We start from the raw sequence: 17276 nt of genomic DNA, 5'->3' as shown, positions 1-17276 counted from the left end.
CATGTCAGACACCTTACCCTGAGTTTTCCAAATGCATTGAACGTGAAGTCCAAGGTGATGACAGATACTCCTGGTGGAAAAATTGGCTTTGAGTTTCTCTTTTGTTACCAGAGACAATTCCAGTAACAAGAAATGAGGCAGATGTTAATGTGGCTGCCACGTGTGTGACATTTTGGTGCTGCAAAAAGGATGTGACTGGGGCTGAGGGGGGGACAGCTGTGTGCTGAAATACCTGCTGGTGGCAGCCAGTGCATTTCCTCAAAGAGAAAAGCTCAGAACACTCATTTTTCACTGTCAATAAAATCATTCTCCAGTGATTTTCTATAGTAACACTTTCCCAGGTCAAGTTAGTCCTGTGTGAAGCTCCCCCTTCTGAAAAATGTAAAGGCTGTCAAGAAGTTTTGTGATACTGATGTGTGATAGATGGTAGAAAAGTGTTTAGTGAAGTACTTAGGTGCTTAAAATGTACAAAACATTGCTGGAAATAAAGCCAGCATTTGATAAAGGCAGGGATGACGTTTTTACTCTTGCTGAGTGGTGCGAACAAGTCTGTTGTATTTTGAACACGGTGGATTTTCTCGCTGTCTTTTGAACAGTATCCACAGATAAGGGATCCACTGTCCTGGACAGTGACTGAAAATGCCTAACACCTCTGAATTTCAGAGGTTTCATAAATGATGCAAATTATGGATTTGAGTTAATAAGGGTTGGGTTTTTCCTGCCAATTGTATTGTATACATGATGCACATGTGAAGTTGTAGAGAAGCTCAGACTACTGGGATAACACTTTGTGTGCTGGTACACAGCTACTATTCCTGGGGATCATCTAGGACATGGAAGGTATTCCTTCTCTGACATGTGTTAAAAAAATACCCTTGATCTCTGCACTTACAGAAAGATTTTTTTTTTTTTTTTTTTTTTTTTTAAATACAAGACAGCATCAAATCTATTGGTATGAATCTATTTGCATTCATGGGGAAAAATGCAATCTTCTTTTAATATTTCCCTTTTCACACACACGGGTGTCGTGTCCTAATCTTCTTAGCCTTTGTTTTCCCTCTAATCAGTTGTGCAAATAAATAATTTTCTTAGGGATATCCCTATGTGCTAGGTAACTTAGACAATGCTTTTTTTTTTTTTTTTTTTTTTTTTTGGTGTAAATCAGTTAAAATTCTCCCCTGAGGTAAAATTCAAAGCTATCATCCTGTTTAAACAGGCATTAAAATAAAATGGATTTTTCTTCATTTCTTGGTGTTCTACTTGATATATAATTATTTTTTCCCCTTAAAATTGTATTTTCTCATTTCATATTGGAAGCAAGAAATTAATTTAACAGTGTGAATAGAGAGGTTTGAGAATAAAAGGGACCCAAGACACTAAGGATCAGTTCCTCACTCACTTGTAGAATAATCATTCTGGAAATTATGTCTGGAAACAAATCTGCTTATACTTTCACCAATATTCTCTCTTCTCCTACAAGGAATAATGGCTTTAAAATGAGAGAAGGCAGGTTCAGACTAAATATTAGGAAGAAATTCTTTATTCAGAGGGTGGTGGAGCACTGGCACTGGTTGCCCAGAGAAACTGTGGATTCTTGCAAGTGTTCAAGGCCACACTGAATAGAAATTTGAGTAACCTGGTCTAGTGGAAGGTGTCCCTGCCCATGGCAGCGGATTGTAATTGGATAAGCTTTAAAGTCCCTTCCAGTCCAAAGCATTCTGTGGTTCTGTATGATTCCTCTAATTCTTCTCTTTCTCTTCTCCCACTACCTAAATATATTTATTTTTAGGTGCCTGAAGGTGGGGGTGGGGAGCAATAGAGGTGTTCTCTACCCAGTCTACTGGTTTGGTTTGCTTTTTCCTGCCTATATACATGTTAATGCCTGCATAAGGCTAATCTCCTGGTGATCAGAACAAATGAAGCTCCTGCTAACACATTTCCTCATTACTGTGCTGGTTTTCAATCAGAACTGCTGGGCTCTCTGGCTACAGCCATCCTTATGCAATTTACAGAATGGTTTCAAAAGAGGAGAGCTTCTCTGAAGGAAGGTGTGTCAGCCATAACTGATTCCAGTCAAAGCCTTTGCTATGTTATTCCATACTCTTTCTAGATGATGGATAATTATTTGTAAAAGCATATATTATCGAAGCTATCCATGCAGTACTTTCTATAAAATTCACTTTGTTTTCACTCTTAGCATTTGCTTCTCAGTTCTGTTCTTGTTACTGGGCCAGGTGAACTAGTGGTAAGTACCAGTTTATCATTTTTCTCAGTGTATCCAGCCAAAAGTAGCTTACTGTATTATGAAGGGAAAACCCCATTATAAAATGGGACCAGACTTTAAAACCACCCCTTGCCGCATAAAGTGCTCAAAGGGAATTAGTTCAGTCTTTTAGTTGAATCCAGGTTACAAGTGCATTCCTTTGCTTTGAAGTTTTCTTTCAATGAGCAGAGTCCTGGGGAGCTGACCTTCCTTCAGGTAAGTCACGCATTAAAGAAATTTAAAATATTAATCAAGAGAAAATACACAAATGTACACGTACTCATGTGCCCTGAAAAGGGATCATGCAGAATTCCTCATTGAAAATTATCAGGGTTTCATGGTTTAATTAATAGCATTGCATAGACAAATTGAGGGCAAGAGAATAATCTGGCAGTGAGAATTTCTCATGAGCAGTGAGGAGTGAGTTGTTACACATGGTGTCGTTCCCTAGTAGCGGAAGGTAGTAATGGACAGGCTGCTGGCTCAGACATTAATCTTGTCAGCTATATCCATAAATGAAATGTCATGCCTAACAACTCCTCTTTTATTGGTATTTCATCTTAGCTTTCCCTGATTGAAATTAATGTCTATGCATGTATGTATAAAAATGGGGATTAAAAGATCTACATATTCAGATGGTCAGAGATGATACATTCACATACACACAGAGCCCAGTTTCAAAGAACAGATAGAAAAGAAAAACCAGCTGCAAAAAGTCAGAGCACCTGTTCTTAACAAACATGACAACCTGCCAGAATTTCATTTTGAGATGTGCTTAAGACTGTGACAGAGATAAGCAGAAATTACTGTGCACTGGGATAGCAAATTAAAATCCAGAAGTCAGTGAGGCCACAGGATATTGGATTTAAGACCATGAAGAGGTTGTCAGTGTTTATGACATTTTATTGCTGGAAACATATCAGTGTACTCAGTGCATGGATATATTTGAATGCTAAAGCTGGGTGAACGGCTAAATCAAATCCATAGGAAAATTTGGCATCATAAGCTAACGCAACCGGGGGCTTGTCACCACAAGCCCCGGCATGCTCTCGGGCAGAGGGGACGCAGCGTTGGCCTCCACAGCGTCCTCGCTGGACGGCTCAGTGGAATCAGCGTGAGATGGGTGCGTGCGCTGGCTCCTCCTCAGAGGAAGCACGTCAGGCAGCTGATGATCAGGCTGGTGTTTGCCCGGAGGCAAAGAAGGTGGGAGGGGCTTCTGGTGTGAGTTCCAACAGGTTTATTTGCAGGAGGGACCAGGGACCAGCAAAAGCCCCGAAGAGACGCGGGCTAGCCCCCTTTATGGGGGGGTGGAGTAAGGCAGGGAAAGGGAAAACAACCAATGGGGTACAAGCAGAGGGGAGGATACAATTTTTCAGAACAAATGGGGAAAACAGGGAGGCAGGAGTCATAATAGGGAACCAATTAATAACTACAAAAGGGAGAACTTTCTGGAAAAGGGGGAGGTAATTTAGGATTGGGAGCCACCCAGGGGGAGGTAACCTAGACAGCAGTGATCTCTTCTGGTGACTGACAGTTGATGGTTTCAGCCCGAGAGCAGGCTGAGCCACCCCAACATCTCCCCGTTCTTTATTACATTGAAATGAGGGGAAAGGCTTAAGAGATTTCAAAACCAAATACTTAAAAATGGGAAGGGCTAATAAAATTAACAACTCCATAAAGAAACCCCATACAATGTCCTTGATAATTGAAGGAATCCGGCTACTGGAGCTCCCAGTGTACAGGAGGAGCTGCAGTGGCAGGTGGGACAGCAGCATGTAGGATGTCATCATGCAGTTATGGGAGATAACTTTAGGGACATTGTAACATAAATAAAATTAATAGAAATACAATTAACTTAAATAACAATGGCTCCCTTGGACTCCCCCTCTTTCAAAACAAAGGGCCACTTAGGGGAGGGAAACACAATAGAGACGGTGGGAAAGGGAATGTTTGTCTTTGCAGCCTGGGAGGAGAATTTCTTGTTTATTCAGGAGGTCTTGTTTCTCCTCCTTTTCCAGGCTGTTGCTACTGCGTTTTCAGGCTGCTTTGGTTTTGACGTCTTTGTTAAGAAAGGTTTGATCCACTTTCCAGGGATCCATTTAGGTCCTTCTAAGGGGGTTGAAACACACCCGTAGCCTCTACCCTGGGTGACTAGGGGGTACTACGGGCCACATATCTGTAAAGTGTCAGGGTCCTTTATTAGGACCTCAGGTCTCTCAGTCAGTTTATGTTTAGCAGAGTTTGTGAAGTGTCTCAGGATGGGAGGATCAGGTTCCTCATAGGAACAGTTTAAAAAGTTCAACGTGAACAACGCTTTGGACAGTCTTATGGTGGGGACAGCGATCTCATTGCCACCCTTTTGTTGTTCAAGCAGTCTTTTTAGTGTCTGATGTTTCCTCTCCACGATGGCTTGGCCTGTGGGCGAGTGAGGGATGCCAGTGATGTGATCCACACCCCACTCACTCATGAATCTGTTCAACTCTGCAGAGGTGTACGCAGGGCCATTGTCAGTTTTTAATTTATTTGGTGTCCCCAACACAGCAAAGGCCTGTACCAGGTGGTTGATGACATCTTTGGCCCTCTCCCCACGGTGAGCTGAGGCAAAGGTTGCACCAGAAAAAGTATCCACAGAAACGTGAATATATTTCTGGCGGCCAAACTGGGGGAAGTGGGTGACATCTGTTTGCCATACCTCACAACTGCCTAGGCCTCGGGGGTTAACCCCCTGACCTAGTGATGGAAGCTGATGTTTTTGGCAGTTGGGGCACGTCGCCACAATGGCTTTCACCTGGTCTCTAGTGAGGTGGAACATTCGAATGAGAGCTGGAGCATTTTGATGGAACATTGCATGGCTCAGCTGGGCTTGCTGGAATCTGTTAGGCAGATTCGCTAGCTCGATGGGCATAGCTAGGGCATCTGCTCTCCTGTTCCCTTCGGCAATAAATCCTGGCAGGTCAGTGTGTGACCTCACATGCATTACGTAAAAGGGTTGCTTTCGGTGGGAGACAATTTGGATTAGCTTCGAAAGCAATTTATAGATTTTTGGATTTGCCACCTCTCTGAGCGATGCTCTTTCTGCTCTGGACACCACTCCTGCTACATATGCGGAATCTGTTACCAAATTAAAAGGTTCGTTGAACCGCTCAAATGCTCTGACCACTGCGGCAAGCTCTGCAACCTGCGGTGATCCTTCGACCACCTGCACATCAGACTCCCACTTCTGAGTGCAAGGATTCCTCCAAGCGATGACAGACTTGTGAGATGCCCCAGAACCATCCGTAAAGATCGTCAGGGCATTGAGGGGTTCACGACTCTGAATTTCTTTTGGAATTAATTTAAAGGCCGAATTGAACAATTTGTGTTTCGGGTTGTGAGCCGATATTTGTCCCAAATAACTATCAAAGGCAAATTGGAGATGATTGTTGTTTTGAAGGAGATGGTCCAGTGCATTGGTGGTTAGTGGCAGGTAAACACATGTGAAATCACACCCTGCAAGGGTACAGAGGCGAGACCTAGCCTTTATCACCAACTGAGCCATGAGCTCCTGTGGCGTGGTAATACTTTTGGACAGCTGGTGCGAGAGGAAAACCCACTCAATAATCAGAAGGGGATCCCTCTGCACCTTGTCCCACTGGAAAACCAGCCCATGGAGGTATGGCATTTTCCCCAACACTATAAATTGAAAGGGCAGACCTGGGGCATAACGATGGGCTTGGTGAGATGACAGCGCCTCCTGGACTTTGATGAGGGAGTTTCTTGCCTCTTCTGTCAACTGCCTCGGGGATTTGAGATCCTCGTTCCCACAAAGCAGGTTGAACAGAGGGGCAAGGTCCTCAGTCGTCAGTCCCAGGAGCTGCCTCACCCAGTTGATGGATCCGCAGAGTTGATGGAGTTCCTGCAGAGTCTTGGGGTTATCATTGATCTTTAACGGTTGGGGCACCACTGTCTGCTCCTCAATTTTGAGTCCTAGGTATTTAAAAGGTGAGGTCTTCTGGACCTTTTCGGGATGGATTTCGAATCCATCAGCCTCTAAAGCCCTGATTACCTCCCCCAGAGTCCAGTCCAGGTACTGCTGTGTGGGCGCACACACCAAAACATCGTCCATGTAGTGCAGGATCACAGCTCTAACTGCCTTTTTCCGGACAGGGGACAGAATGTGAGCGACATACCACTGGCAGATGGTGGGCGAGTTTTTCATGCCTTGCAGCAGAACTCGCCACTGGTAGCGCTGCATGGGAGCCTCTCGGTTGAGGGAAGGCACCGAGAAGGCAAACCGGGGTGCATCGTCCGGATGCAGGGGGATATGGAAGAAGCAGTCCTTGATGTCTATGACTGCTAGCTTCCACTGCCTAGGGAGCATAGAGGGTGATGGCATTCCAGGCTGCAGGGGTCCCATGTCCTCAATGACCTCGTTAATTTTCCGCAGGTCGTGAAGGAGTCTCCACTTGTCTGTCCCCGGCTTCCGGATCACAAAGACCGGGGAGTTCCAAGCGCTGTTGGAAGGCTCAATGTTCCCCTTCCCCAGCTGCTCCTCCACGAGTGCAGTGAGCGCTCTCAATTGGTGTGTTTTTAAAGGCCACTGATCCACCCAGACCCTTTTATTGGTGAGCCAATTCAATTTCTGGGTGGGGCGCTCCGCAGTGGCCCCTACTAAAAATCCCGGGGTTGAGATGGGATCTCAACCTGGGCTCCCCACTGAGACATGAGATCCTTGCCACACAATGTAAACCCAGAGTCAATAACAGATGGACGGACTGTTGCAATCCGCCCCTCTGGACCCTCAATCTGGACAAGAGTCCTGCTTCTCTGGGCAGCCACAGATCCTCCCACACCTGTAACAATACCTTCCGCTGGTTGCAACCCCCAATGTGAAGGCCAGTTGTTGGAGGCAATGACCGTCACGTCTGCCCCTGTGTCCATCATCCCTGCTAGGCTGATGTCTGAGCCCTGGCATGAAATCTTGCAGCTTAGCATCAGCTTGTCCTCCCCTACCACCTCAGCCCAGAAGACAGATGGGTTGTAGTTTTCTGGTGAACTTCTGGGCATGAGGATGGCCTGGGCGAGAACCTGGCCAGCTGCAAGAAAGAAAGGTGGATGAATACATTGGATGTTAATTGTAAAGAGTCCTTGTGATCCTACTTGGACGATCTCTGGTGTTATTGAGATCTCTGGTGGTGTACGCGTGGTGTCTCCTATTATAAACAAGCAGCAGTCTTTCAGTCCTTTGCAGCTCACGAGGACCCGTTGAGGTGTGATGGAGTCCATCGTGGTTGCAGTGGCTGCAGTCACAGTTTTTCTGGTTGCGGCTTCTTTATTTATGTCATCACGCGGGGCCGCAGATCCGCGCTGGGTCCTCAGTTTCCCGGCTGTACCTCCATGGGAGTGGGCGATGGTACTTGCCCTGGGGAAACAGCTCGGGAACTTTGATTAATTGGGGCTGGAGCTCTGCAGTTCCGGGCCACATGTCCTGGCTTGCCACATCTGTGACAAATCCAGGTTCTGTTTGTCATCCTCTTGTCCTGAGGTGCCGTTGCCTCAGCAGCACCCGCAGCTCCTACCACATTCCCCCTCATTTTTAAATTTGGTTGGCCAGTTGGAACTAAGGTTGTGCAGTGTCGAATCATCTGCTTTAATGCTGGTGGAGGATCAAGTGGAAGGGTCATAATCACTCTCTTACAAGGTTCATTTGCATTAGCTTTAGCTATTTGAGTGATTATGCTTTCTCTAATTCTTGTATCTTCCACTTGCTTCTCCACCACTAATTTTAATTTGTCAATAAAGTCAATAAATGGCTCATTTGGGAGTTGCCGAATTTCAGTAAAATTTAGTAGAGGCGCCGATTTAGGGGGCATCATTAAAAATGCTTGCTCCGCCGCATGTTTAACAGCATTTAAGACCGGCTCTGGGGTGTTTCGGGCCTGGTCTTGTGGCTTGGCAAGCAACCCCTCACCGGTAAGGTGGTCCATGGAAACCCCTGCGTTATTAGGGTCTTGCAACAGGATTGGGAGGACCTCTCTTAGTTGCTTTCTCCACCCGTCATCCCACAACTCGAATTCGGCTGGAGAAAGCAAGCAGGAAAAAATGCTTTGGAGGTCTGCTGGGACCAACACTGTATTAGTGAGGGTGGCCCGCAGGAGATTCCGGAAATATGGACTCTCCCTCCCAAACTCCTTCTGGGCTTTACAAAGTTCTTTGAGCCCAGCAGGGTCAAAGGGTTTCCAGGTGGGGTTGCCGCCAGCTCGGTTATAAGTAACCGGAGCGGCGAAGGGACCGGAGGAGGCTCCCGGTTCCGGGTTCAAGATGGCGTCGGTTCCGGTTTCCACAGCGTGGGAACCGGAAGACGAGGCGTGGGAACCAGAAGGCTCCTCCCGGTAGGCGGGGGCTGAGGACAAAGAGGAGTGGCCACGGGAAAGGCGGGGACTCCTGACGCAGGGGGCGGGACCCGACGCGAAGGAGGAGCTCACAGTCCTCACGTTTGGAGGGGGCGGGGTCAGGACAGGGCGAGGAGGAGGGGCGGCAAGAGGATTTTGGGAAGAAGAAGGAAAAAAGGCGGGCTGTGCCATGCGGTCTCCTCCATTTTGGGGGAGTGCAGGAACAGCAGGGAAAGGGGACAAAACGGTGGACGAAGAAAAGCCTTCGCCGTCATTTTCAGGGCAATAAAACTGGGAACCGCTTTTTGGGAGAACAACCGGGGAAGAGGGCATAGGAGAGAGGGTTTGGGTAGAAGCCGAAACAGCCTGGCCAGAGCTACTTCGGCAGGGCGGCTGAGAGGATCGAGGAGAGTCAGGGAGACGGTGGCAGCCCTGTGCCTCTGGGCATTTTACAACTCCCGGTCTTTTCAGCGACGGGGTAGTGGGATGAGGAATGCGAGGGGGGGAAAGAGGGACTTGGGAAGAACTGGGGAGAATTCGGGGCTTTTCTTTAATTTTCCGATTAGCTTTGTGTATATCTCTCAAAGCCCAGACCATGTAGAGAAACCTCTCTCCGGAGGGATCTCCCCTTTGGTTTAATTCTAATATTTTGTCCCCCACAAATTGCCAAAATGTGGCTGACTTCAAATTAGCAGGGGACATCTGGGGAAAATAAAAGAACAGCCACTTAACAAACCTTTTCAAAAACCCCTTTGATAACTTTAACCCACAATTCTTCAGGGACTCCCCAACTTGGAGATAAACCTCCTGCTGAGGCTGAGAAAGCTTAGCTCCCATCTTAAACCTCAGCCTCAAACTTCACCCACCACCGGCAAAAAGGAGAAATTAAAAATAATTTTCCACAATCACAAGAATACTCACAAGGATAAGAATACTCAAGAATCACAAGAATACTCACAAGAAGACACAGGCTTCCGGTCCTGGAAACAAAAAGGCACGGTGGGGTCCTCCGGGACAGGCTGCTCTCCTGGCAGGAGTTGTCAGCCTCCTCTCGGAGCGCGGCTTTTAAAACAGAGCATGCTGCCGCGAGAGGTGTCGGTGGCTCTGAATCGCTGACACTCGCAGCCTCCTGGCAGCGAGGACGATGCAGGAACGCACGTGTGTGGCGTCCCTGTTCGGGTGCCAACCTAACGCAACCGGGGCCTTGTCAGCACAAGCCCCAGCGTGCCCTCGGGCAGAGGGGACGCAGCGTTGGCCTCCACAGCGTCCTCGCTGGACGGCTCAGTGGAATCAGCGTGAGATGGGTGCTGGCGTTAGCCCGGAGGCAAAGAAGGCGGGAGGGGCTTCTGGTGTGAGTTCCAACAGGTTTATTTGCAGGAGGGACCAGGGACCAGTGAAGCCTCGAGGAGACGCGGGCTAGCCCCCTTTATGGGGGATGGAGTAAGGCAGGGAAAGGGAAAACAACCAATGGGGTACAAGCAGAGGGGAGGATACAATTTTTCAGAACAAATGGGGAAAACAGGGAGGCAGGAGTCATAACAGGGAACCAATTAATAACTACAAAAGGGAGAACTTTCTGGAACAGGGGGAGGTAATTTAGGATTGGGAGCCACCCAGGGGGAGGTAACCTAGACCTCAGTGATCTCTTCTGGTGACTGACATTTGATGGTTTCAGCCCGAGAGCAGGCTGAGCCACCCCAACAATAAGCAGCTGAGCATCCTCAGTCCCAGTCAGTCGTGGGGGCTGTGGCTGTATCAATGTATGTATAAAAGAAATATGGCAAACATTATTCCAATGAAACAAAAGGGGAGATGTTTTATTGAAGTTACAAACTGACTTTGGGTCCAGCTTGGTGTGACTGGTCTGCTGGTGTAGTATTAATAGGAAATAAGATTAAAGCTCCAGGGAGTGATGTGGTTTGAACCCCGCTGCCGAGTCATCCTCCCCAAGCTTTGCCATATGCAGGGGTGAGTGTTATCACTGGGGCTAGAGAAGAGACACAAGTTACTCTGAATTTTGTGGGTTTGTTCCAGGTCTGTTCAGAAGACACACATTGATGTTATTTCTCAGAGCACAAGTTTAATCCCTAAATTCTAAATTCATCAGTTTTAGCTTGGCAATTAAGTCTGTTGAATTTTACTTGTCCTGCCCTACTCGCTGATCAAGCAGAGCATTTTATATGTTCTCGTGCTTTGATCAGCTTTGACTAAATCAGAGGCTTTTTAGAAAAAAGCTTCAATAAGCTGTGACAGAAAGGTAAAATTTTAATGAACTTCACATGTACAATTTTAGGCGTGTTTTGTGGATAACACTGTGAGACATGACTGACATGTTAAAGCGTTTTGTCCTTTGCCTCATAGAATTTAAATAGACTTTTGCCTTAAAAGGGGTGATATTTCTCATGAAACATAATCTCCCATCACTTCTGACCACAGATCCAACCTGTGTTATCTGACAGTAAATACACAGCCTCATCAAATCACTTATCTTCCCACGTTTCAGCAATAATTTTGAGGGAATCTGAATAAATTACCTCGCAAATAGTACAGCTGCTCTCAAACAGCAGAACTAATGAATTGTCATGACTGGAGAGAGGGAGAGGTGCCTTCCGTCTGTAATCCGAGACAGCTGACAGGATGATGCCTGATCAGGTTTAGTCACCATTGCTAATTACAGGCTGAGAAATTATAGCCACTTTTAGGTTAATGGCTGGTAAACACCTAGAGCTAACTTGCAGCAAGAGAGGACTTGCCCTAGAGCTTAAGAAGGGGGTGGAAGGACATTTTCTGCTGCTGTGCTGACCCTCCAGCAGTGACTGTCCAACCCAAGCCTTTTAATTTCCATGGCATTCTGGTTCCAAAGACATTCTAAATACAAAACCTGGGGACCTTTCCCCATTAATTTCATTTTTTTTTAAACAGAGATATATTAACACTTTAAAGGCAAGTGTAAGAAAGAATTCAATTATTCTTCTCCTCCGTCAATTCTTCTTCTCCTCAACCAAGTTTGTAATGTTGTAATGAAAAATGTCAGTGGTGTGATGGTTATACCAACAATAAAATAATTTGCTCTCTGTTTTTATCTAAGGATACTAAATCTAACATGCCAGTTATATCTCTAGAGTGGGTTTGAGGGAGTAGTGAATACCTGCTCAGTCAGCAGAGTTTTAAATCAATCCTAGTGCTCTGTAAAAGCAGCAGTATCTTGTCAGCTTAGAAAATGTTAATGGACTATCTGGCAAGCATGACTAGAATTACAATTTCAAACTTATATTTCACTGTACTCATCATTTTTGGTTTTTATTTCCTCTCAGCAGTAACTCACATAAATTCACTGGTAAACCAGTCCAAGTGTTTCATACAAGGATACATAAACTAAGGCAAGGGTGATAAGTGAGGAAGGTAGGTAAAGGACACTAAAAGTACAGTAAATTCAAGTGGACCTTGAATTTGTAATACTGTACAAGCTTTTGTGCTGCTCAATATTTATTAGCCTGAGCATTTTCCTTCCAGACCTGTTGCAGTATTCATCCTCTCTGCTATCTAACAGGGATGGCAAAATCTAAAATCAATGCATGTCTCAATAACTCTGCTACTGAAATGCTCAGACTTGCTTTGACATCCCCATTTTGGAAATAAAAAACCCAAGAAGAGGAAAAAGCCACATGGACATTTTCAAAGCTACAGAAGGCTCTTTTTACTGGTAAGCTGAAGTAAGTCATTTAATTTATCAAGATGATAACTGAGATGGGATTTGATTGCTGTTATGTGAACAGTTTATTGTTGGCTAAAAGGAGGGATGGTGAAAGGGCCTCTAATTTTTCAGGGAAGAGCATGACATATTCTGATTTATGGACAAATTCTAATGACATACCATGCCCAAATGTTTAATCTTTCAAATGTGATGAAATGAGCAGAGCAGCCCAAGGATGCAGAAGTTTAATGTTTCTTTATCTTATCATACCTAACTTCTGGCAACTATACATGAGGATATTGAAAGTGAAACTACGTGCAATAGAGGGTTAAATTCTTTATTTGTATTGCTCTTTGATATATTTGACTGGGGATTCTTCACCTTTTAAAAAGTGAAAATGAACACATAAGCTTGGGGTTCTGGGCTAGTAGTTTTTTATTATCTGAAATGGTATGAGCTTGGTATGATGTCTAAGGAAAAAAAACCCCAAAGTTATTGCATCTGAATTTTTTTTTCTCTTCCTGCTCAGTTCCAGTCAGTTCTGGTGGCATTTGAAGTGTCATGCTATTTGTGTGTAAAGGCAAAAGAGTCTCAGTATTGGAGAACTGTCTAAAATTCATCCCAGATCTCTCAAATTTGACTTCTCTGCAGAGAGAACTTCTGTGCAGACATCTTCAGAAGCATAGAGATAGTGTGAAAAACTACAAAATATCTTTTTATAGCTTCAAAATGAAAAATGTAAAGATAAAGCTTGATAATTCATTCAAACTTTAGAAAGTCATGAATATGCTGACATTTAAGTCACTATTTACATATATATATGTATATATTTACATATATGAAAACCTTTTTGAGGGAAAACCTTATTTATACACTCTGTTAGAAAAGTAAATTGCTGATAACTGTTAAAGTTTCATTTAAAAAAACCCTCACACCAGTTCATACTATGGCTTTCCTGGCTCCCCCTCTAGAAGCAGCTTTCTTAGTTCTCTGATCAGTAAGGCATTGCAAAAAAGATAATTCAGAATTGTATTTGCAACTTCAGTTTTGTGTGTGTGTGCTTAGATTCTGCTTGGACTATGGTCCAATGAATAAAGGTATTAATGTCAACAATTTTTCCTATGGAAAAGCTGAGGTTTCACTAGAACACTCCATCCAAGCACTTGTGCAGCCACTTCTTTTCGCCTCTCTTATCCCCTGAGTTCACAAACAAAACTTGTGGCTCTGTATCAATAACCCTTCCCCCAGCTGTTCTGAGGATGCTTGCCGTGTGCAGGCTTCCTCACATGATAGCACTATCTGTTGTCCAAGGATAAGCCTCAAAGATGCCCAAATTATTCTTTTGGGTTGTTTATGAACTGCAGAAGTGTTCTGGAGGCTGTGCCGAGGGTGGTTGGTTCCATAAAGATTTGGGGATTTGTGACCTCATTCAGAGATGTCCAGTGACTGATACAGTGCAGGGTAAGGTTTTAAAGGGTGTGTGGGGGGGAGGGGGGGTTGAGGATTATTTCTTTGGAGGTTTTACTGTTTCATGTGGTGTTTTGGCAGGCTTTATTTGGATTACCTTATTACATGTTTCCTTAGTAAAGGAGCAGTATGCATATCAAGGAAACATGTTTTTAGTTGGATTAAGATTTAATAAATAATACAAAAAATAATTGTCAGTTGGAAAAATTACTGTTCGAAGATGTTCTAGTGAAGTCATGAAACAGTCATTACTTTCTGCTTTCCTGACTAGGCATAAAAATCCCTCACACTTTAAAGGGAATGCAAGTCAAAACTTGTTCAAAACTTGTTACTCAATTTTTTTGTTTGTTTGTTTTTATTTTTTGTTGTTGTTGTTCCTAAAGCATCTTTAAATTTCCAATTAATGTAGAAAATAGTTAAACTGCTTCTGTGCTGGGATTGGAGGAAGAAATGATTTTCTGTTTCTGGACTGAAGTCCAGTAAGTTATTTTATTTGGAGCTTTTTAGGTTTTTTTTATTCTTCAGCTGAATGAACCGAAACAAGAAAAATATTGCCTGTTTGACCACTGCTGTACACCATAAACCGTATTTTTTTAATGTGTCACTTAACTGCTAATGTTGAAAGACTCCACAAAACTGCAGAAGGCTTCCTATTTACTCTAGTGAAAGCCATGATGACAGTAAGGTTGGGTAAAAACTAAGTGTCCTGACTTTCTATCTCTTAAAGGAATTACTTTAGGAAGTTGAGTTAAAGAAATACCAGATGTCAAAAAACCCCCAAACCTCTCTGCTTTGCAGTGTGGGAAATTAGAAATTATAATAAATGATGTCTGGAAACTTGAATTCAGTCAGGAACCTGCCTCAGTTTTATTTTCTTTAAGGACTCACTGTGACCTGGCAGGTAAGACCATAATTGTTTGTAACCAGCAGTTTATAGCATGATGGCACAGAACTTTGTAGGTACAAAAATGCTGCTAGCGAGTTTTTCTTGTTATTTTCTAAGTCCGTGAGAGACTTTTCTCTCTCACAGAAGAGGTAGCAGGGAATATAAACAACCAAGCCACCTGCAACCTTGATAAGTCTTGTTTATGGTATAGTAGAAAAATATTTTGACAATGGATGTTTTAGGATTTTAGCCAATCACCCCCAAGGGGTGGCTGATCCTTTGTCCAATTAGACTATGAAGAAAAAAGTCTATAAAAGAGTTTGTAAAATAATTAAATAAATCAATTTTGCTGCACAATTCCTGCCTGCTGGATCTTCTCCTCCTCCTCCTCCCTATAGCTGTGGGACACGGTGATATACCTTAGGGCCCAGGCCTGCGGCAATAGAACTTGGCACACCCCATTTTATCCAGCTTCTTTATGCTGCCTTAACTTTTAAACTGCTTTCATCTATTTCTGCAGCTTAGATGCTGAAGGCCTTTGAAAGAGGAAAGCCCCCAAGTTGGTGAAGTGGCAGAACACCATCTCCAGGGGAAGCTCTGTGGGGAAGTCTGGGACTGCAAATGTTGTCTGTCACCTTGTTCATCAGGTAAGAGGTGAAATGCTACATTCACCTCTCCAAAACTAGCAGGATGTGCCCCTTTGCAAAGGAGAAGAGGGGAAAAAAGAAAAAAAGGTATTTTTTTGAAGTGACCCCTTGAAGGATTATAAATTGTGCAAATCCTTTCAGAGTAGATCTCCTTGGATCTTTCTCTTGGAACAAAACTGTATGCTATGATAGACAAATGCCCACAAATTTGCAAAGTGGTTTGCTTTTTTGTTTTTTTCTAATTTAAAAATTCTGGATTTTGTCTGAAGTGATCTTCTTGTAGCTGAACTAATTCACATACACTTAATTGAACAGAGAAAGGAAAGATAACAATTCCTTGTGTTCAACAGTTCTAGCTGGAAGGGCCATTCACAAAATTACCCACCCAAAAATCTGAACTTACATCTTCTAGGACAGAAGGAAGCTCGTGGTCTTGGTCCCCAAGGAAGACACATCTCTGACCTGCAACGAGGGGCTGGGAGCCAATGTGGCCTAAGAGTAACTAGTCACAGAGGCAGTTTGTATTTTCCAGGCATCCTGCGTTCCGTATGTACCCTGGCCCAGGATCAGGGCATCCTGCCTTCTCAGTGACTGGCTCCACCACATTCACTTGCAGCTACACAGGCTGCAGAGGAATTTGGCATAAATAACTGCCTGCAACACATGTAACAAAGCTCTGGTTGTCTGGTGTAGAGGGACTTATAAGTGCTTGTTAAGCAAAAGCATTTCACCACCATTTTTTTTAAAAAAAGAGAAATAATTCAAGGACATATTGCATGCTCAAATAATAATGATAAAAGAAAAGCTTGGGTGAAACAAAATCTTGCAGTAATGCCTGTAAAATCCCCCGGCACTAGCAGCTTTTGAAGTGTTTCACTCCAGTTTGCATTTATGCTAATGAGCACTTGAATATTTCAGTGGTTTTTTGTGTTTACTTCAGCCTGACCCAATAGTTTGCTTTTAAGATCTTATGCTCTGGAATAAAATCATACCTTTTGCCTACACTTGGAGCACATGTTCCTTATTCCTCACTTTAAAGAGTGCCTGGGACCAAGCCTGCTTGCAGCATGGTGTTATTTTTTCCCACAGATGATGGGCTGCTGTTGTTCCAGACATCTCTCAAATGGTCAATGGGATGATGAGACAAACACCTGTTGGTTTGCAGTCTGTATAATCTGCACCATGCTTGCAGATGGTGCCCTGCACAGTTCTGTGAGGTATGTGCTAAACAGCCATGAATGACTTGGAAGCAATGCTGGAAAAAATATAGACATTAAAACTTTCAGCAGTTCCACTCCTGTCAGGTTTTTAGACCTGGCTGGGCACAGCAGAGCACAGAAAGGGGAGGATTTCAAGATTGCAAATGTTCTTGGGCTGCTAATGTGCCATTTTTCAGCGATGAAAGTCTTCAGTAATACAGAAATGAAGAGGTTTACCCAGAAGAAAATAAGTGTTGCCACTTTATTGTTTTCGGCAGGAGGTGGTGGTTCATCATTTGAACACATCAGGTACTCTTGTTGTGACTATCATATAATTTAAAATGACAGTGCTTCAAATGGTGACAAAATGACAAAGCACTGATCTGTGGTGGAAGTCTAGCATGGAGAGAGAGCTGCAGCCAAGCAAAATTGTCTGGAAAGGGAGTTGGAAGAGCACTTTGCTTTCATTTTATTTATTTCCTGGGCTTTGCCTTTGTTGATTCACTAGCAGGGAACCAGGAGGTGTGAACCTTGATGTGAATATCTCCAGTTTGTGGGGTATTGTGTCTGTGGCACTCTCTCCTCCAACATTTTGAGGATTTGTTTATACAACATTGTTCATCCCTGTGGAAACCACTGAAATCAAACCTGGTGCTTTCACTGTGGCTGGAATACTTACGGCCATCCACATAGTAAGGAAAAAATTCATGGTTAAAACTCTCTTGACTGGTTTGCATTGTCACAGTTGC

General features: G+C 44.0%; 1 long non-coding RNA gene across 3 annotated transcripts in view; it reads left to right on the top strand.

Moving 5' to 3' along the window:
- Positions 1-17276, top strand: part of LOC120410307 — a 61525-nt gene that overhangs the window by 32448 nt on the left and 11801 nt on the right. For all 3 annotated transcript variants that reach the window (XR_005602394.1, XR_005602393.1, XR_005602392.1), the window contains 2 exons: positions 15202-15328; positions 16418-16545. This is a non-coding gene — a long non-coding RNA (uncharacterized LOC120410307). The remainder of the gene's footprint in view (positions 1-15201; positions 15329-16417; positions 16546-17276) is intronic.

Source organism: Corvus cornix, chromosome 7 (genome assembly GCF_000738735.6).
Source record: "Corvus cornix cornix isolate S_Up_H32 chromosome 7, ASM73873v5, whole genome shotgun sequence".
In the NCBI taxonomy this organism is placed as follows: domain Eukaryota; kingdom Metazoa; phylum Chordata; class Aves; order Passeriformes; family Corvidae; genus Corvus; species Corvus cornix.
This window is presented reverse-complemented; position numbering and strand designations above follow the sequence as displayed.